Source organism: Apium graveolens, chromosome 9 (genome assembly GCF_009905375.1).
Source record: "Apium graveolens cultivar Ventura chromosome 9, ASM990537v1, whole genome shotgun sequence".
NCBI lineage: Eukaryota > Viridiplantae > Streptophyta > Magnoliopsida > Apiales > Apiaceae > Apium > Apium graveolens.
Genome location: NC_133655.1, coordinates 96,575,087 through 96,580,790, shown reverse-complemented (window position 1 = coordinate 96,580,790; position 5,704 = coordinate 96,575,087).

The window sequence follows — 5,704 nt, the reverse complement described above, 5'->3', positions numbered from 1 at the left end:
AGCAACTGTTGCTACTTTGTGGGGAATGTGAGGACCATTCTCAATGCAGTTTACATAACCTTCATCTTGGGAGAGTAGATGAAGGTGCATTTTCACCTTCCAATGGTGATAACAGTCTTTGTCAAGAACTGGGATCTTTACTCCAATATCCTTCTTACTCATCTTTGTTAGATTCCAAGATCTTTAAACTCTTTGTATGTCAAGAGCCTGCTCTGATACCAATTGTTATTCCTAGTGGACTAACAATGAGATTTACAGAAGGGGGGTTGAATGTAAATCTCAAAACTTTTTCAAGTTTTGAGCAGTTTATGAAAGTTGTGTGTTCAAGAAGAACAAGTGTGTGAATTGCTTTAAGCTAATACAGACATATATATATTCAAGCACAAATGTAAAGAACACAACAGACCTTAAAAACTTTTCTGGTGGATTTGTTGTTCCACCAGAGATGGTATTTTAGAAAATCTGTGATTAAACAATGTTGATCACAGCTGCATCCTAGTACAAACTAGATGAATTTTCTCTCAATATTTTTCTAAACAGCTCTGGAAAATCTCTCTTCTAATTACTAGCTTCTACTTGGTTTTTATATTACCAAGTGTACAAGTGAAGAACAATATAAAATACAGTAATAAAATAAGATCTTCACTTGCTTCTTTTCCTGTTCACTCCAGTACTTTGTTGACTATTGCATCTTTGTACTAGAGAAGAACGGCTGCTTTTTCTGTTGTTCCTGAAATTCGGCTACCACATCTCAGTTGTCTCTATCAACCCATGTGCCTCTGTTTGTAGGTACAACTACCCCTTATCAACGGCTAATCATCAGAACATCCGTTGAAGCTTTCATCCGTTGATGCACTCATCCGTTGAAGGATGTTATCCGTTGAAGCTTTCATCCGTTGATGCACTCATCCGTTGAAGGATGTTATCCGTTGATGACTTTATCCGTTGAAGCTTTAGAGACATCCGTTGAAGCTTAGCTTCTCATCCGTTGAAGGTCTTTAAGTCATCCGTTGATACCACTTCACTTATACAAAATTACAAGGCATGAAGTATTTATAATTGGCCTTCCTATCTGCATATCATCTAGTAGTCAACATGACTCATAGTTTCTCTCAACTTCCAAGAATTACATTTTAAATACAGAGACTGAAATATGCTACAACACTAGACTTATTTCTAAGTAAAGCTACACCATCAACGGATAGCCAAAGTGGTCTTATCCGTTGAGGCTACAGACACTAAATTTCTACTTAAGGATTTTGTTAAACATATCATCAAACTAATGCACATACATTCCTAACAGAGGATCCCGAGGCTTGACCCGCTTCTTTACCACTTGAGTCCTGATGGGTTTCATATTCCTTCTTTACTGAAAACAATAAGGTGAATGACAACAAAAAGAGTGAGCCAAAAATTGCTCAACAAGTCCACAAAATATAAACAGTGTTAAAGTATTTTAAATGAATCCGTAATCCCGGGTATATCTGCAAAGATATAACCCTCACGATAATAGAAAGAAGGCCATTACTAGCGAGTACAAATGAATTAAACTGGACACAAGTTCGCATCTATATTCTGCTGATCAGTCAGAATATAATACAGATCTATATCTCATTATATAGATCTAGTCGAGTACACAGGCACTACGACCCATGTCGAGACACCAGTTATCCCGGTCCTCAGGATTAAGACACACTCAATCCCAAAAATATCATTATCCAGTCCATCGCTTAGCAACCGGAACAATCGGTATGCTTTGATATATTCTAAACACCAGAATATATCAATCTCAATGCATCATCAATGGAATATGAATCAAGAATCCAAAGAAACGGAGAAATCAAGAATCGAAATGAAGTATAATCAAAGGAATAGCAAGTGTGTATCAGTGATTAAGAACAAGAATCAAAAGAGTGCAAATGTGATAAGAATTTGAAGAAATGTTACTATTCTGAAAGTAGAATAGGGGAAAAACTTGTCTTCTGCGCGACTCACTGCAATTAGATCACTTTCGTCTATCACCTACTCGATCTACCCTGCTGGCTTAGCTTCTGTTAGCAAAATAGACTGGTTAGGTCATTTTGTACTTCAATTGCATCTTGAATCGACTTCACACCATTCCTACCATCTACCCATGCGCTTATGACTGACTCATGTATTACTTATTAGCAAATAAGACTCAATTAACCATATAATACACATAAGCACATAAGCACATAATCATTTTTATAGTTAAAATAATTTTTAGAACCAAAATCGACTCGCTGATCGCTCAACTGATCGTTATCTGACTCGTTTCCCATTTTTCTGGAATTTTTCGGACTCGTCTTGGCACGCATTTCGACTGATAATCAACAAGTAACAAAATCAACTAATTTCTAGAAGAAATTAAGCTTTAATATTATTTTTAATGAAAAGAATTCATTTTTCTGAGTCAACAGGCTTTCGTTTTACTCGAATCAGACTAACGGTTTAATTATTATCAATTAAACACTGATAATTCAATTTATTATTTATTAGAAATATTTATTACCAATTTTTAAAACTCAAAAATAATTTTTAAATCATTATTTAAGAAAAATCAGAATTAAAAATGATTTTTCTATCATTTTTGGAATTAAAATAAATTTATTATGATTTATTGAAAATTATTTGATTAATTATCAAAATAATTAATCATTTTTAAATAAATTATAAATAGTTAATAAATAATAAATAATAAATAATTCAGAAAATAATTCAATCCGATTTTTTTGAAAATAATTCAGAATTATTTATAATATAAATCAATTAATTAAATAATTAATTAATCAATTTATAAAATAAATAAATCTGATTTTTAAAATTAATAAAAATAAAATAAAAATTAAAATCCAGAAACATTTATCAGAAAATAATTCCTGACAAAAACAGATCAAACCCGGGTTGCAAATCAGGTTGCAACCGGGTCACCAAGAACATCCCGGGTCGGGGATGAACTCACCGGAAAATTCCCAGATTCCGGTGGGTTTCCCGGACTCCGGTGATCTCTGTTCCTGGCCAAACGAGCACCGTTTGGTACCGTTTTTGATCCCAAAACATTTCAAATTACTCCCCCAATCTGTTTCAGGCCAAAATCAACCAGAAACTTCTCTGCAACAATTTCTCCGATAAAAACCGACATCAACTCCGGCCAAAAATCCATCTTTTGATTCTGTAAACCAAACTCAACGTTCTATTGTGGAAATTAAAGCTATGAACACACACAATCAAAACCCTAAACTTTCGGGAACCAAAGATTCACAGAAATCATCGAGTTGTATTTTGAAAATTTGAAATAAACCCTAGAAATCGTGAATCACTATACAGACATCGTTCGTTCAATTAAACACCATGAATCAACTGTAAATCATCTAACAAAGCTATATCAATCATCAAAACATCAAAATAACCCTAGAATCAAAAAGTCCTAATTCGAGCATAAACCCTAGAAATCGAAAATCAAAATCAAGGCATTAAAACATGAATTTGATGCAAGAAACAGAAAGAACGGATCAAAACCTTCGATTTGAGTACTTGAATCACACGATTTGATGCAGAAATCAGCTGGAAATCAAGGTTTGATTCTCGACCCGATTCTGGAAATCCCGACCCGGTTTTAAAGAAATTTCTGATTTTTAATTATTAATTATGATTAATTAAATAAAAATTAGGCTATTTATAGTGGTGATATTAATACTCCTAATTAAAATTAAGGGGCTAATTATACATCTAATAAAAATATTTGGCCCTAATTTTTATAATTTTTGAGTATTAAAATTTAATTCATAGATGTTCAGAATAATGCGATGATAAAAGCCATTTGATGAAAAATAAGGCCCATTATTTTATTTGAAATACTGGCTTTAATATCATGATTTGGGTCGTAAAACATTTGAAATAAAAGCGATGAATGCAAAATAAAACATCTGAAAAATATCTTAAAAATACAGAAATAATGCAGAATGCACATAGCACGTAATAATTAGGGTTTAATAGATAATCACACATAAATGACACATTAACACACATAATTTATTATGATTATGATATAATTCAAACGTAAATTTCCCAGTCGTTACAGTCCCAACCTGCGAGAGGCCCTGGATTTAGAAAGGCCCCTAGTGAGAGTGTTGGCCAGGGCGGCGGACAATCTAGGGCAACATTTCATAGCCAACCCCGTGCCCCAATACCCGAATGTCAAACATGTGGAAAAAGACAGCTTGGAGTGTGCACCCAGGCGAGAGCCCCTCTGAAATGTTACAGGTGCGACCAACCCGGACACCTTGCCAACAACTGTCCCCAATACAAAAAAATATGTTTCTAATGTGGAAAGTTAGGGCACATCAGGAAGGATTTCCTGACATTGAAGCCCTCAGCCTCAGGAATGAGCAGAGCTGTATCCAACCGGCCCCCAGCTGCTAGGACCTTCAACATGACCGTTCAGGACGCTGTCCGGAACACTGACGTGATAACAGGTACCCTTCTGTTAAATTCCGAACATGCAAATGTCCTATTTGATTCTGGAGCGACCAAGTCATTTATATCTCAAGATTTTGATAAAAAATTAAAACTTAACGCCCTACCCTTATGTGAGGTATTACAAGTGGAAATAGCAAACAAAGAAATAATTCATGTGAATCAAGTACACCCTAAATGCAAGTTAAAATTAGAAGGGAAAGACTTCAAGGTTGACCTAATCCCATTTGCGTTAGGAGAATTTGATGTAATCTTAGGAATGGATTGGTTATCCAGTAATGGAGCGCAAATAGATTGTGAACGGAAGAGGGTGAAAATAAGAGTGCAAAATGGAAAGGAAGTAGTGTTTAGAGGGCAACGACAGACCCAGAAATTTTTGACCATGCTACAAGCAAAGAGATTGTTAAAGAAAGGTAATGAGGCCTATTTGGCTTATGTGGTAGATACCAAGAAGGAAGTTCCTAACATATAAGACATACCCATAGTGAACGAATTCGCGGATGTGTTTCCAGAGAATTTACCAGGGTTGCCACCCGACAGGGAAATAGAATTCGCTATGGAATTAGCACCAGGAACGGCAACAGTGTCCAAGGCCCCTTATAGGCTAGCCCCAGTTGAGATGAAGGAATTAGCTTCTCAACTACAAGAATTATTAGATAATGGAATGATAAGACCTAGTGTGTCGCCATGGGGAGCGCCATTACTGTTTGTAAAGAAAAAGAACGGCAATATGAGATTATGCATAGACTATCGAGAATTGAATAAGCTGACTATTAAGAATAGGTTCCCTCTCCCTAGGATTGATGACCTATTCGACCAACTCAAGGGAGCTGTGCACTTTTCCAAAATAGATTTGAGGACAGGGTATCACCAGTTGAAAATCAAACCTGAGGATATACCGAAGACTGCTTTTCGCACTAGTTATGGACACTATGAGTTCTTAGTCATGTCGTTTGGGCTAACCAATGCACCCACAGCCTTCATGGATTTGATAAACAGAGTGTTCGAAAAGTACCTACATATATGTGTGATAGTTTTTATAGATGATATTCTAATCTACTCAAAGGCAGAGCAAGAACATGCAGAACATTTGAGGATAGACTTAGAAATCTTGAGGAACGAGAAACTAGATGCCAAGTTCTCGAAATTCGAGTTTTGGTTAAGGGAAGTTCAGTTCTTAGGGCATGTGGTGAGTAACAAAGAAGTT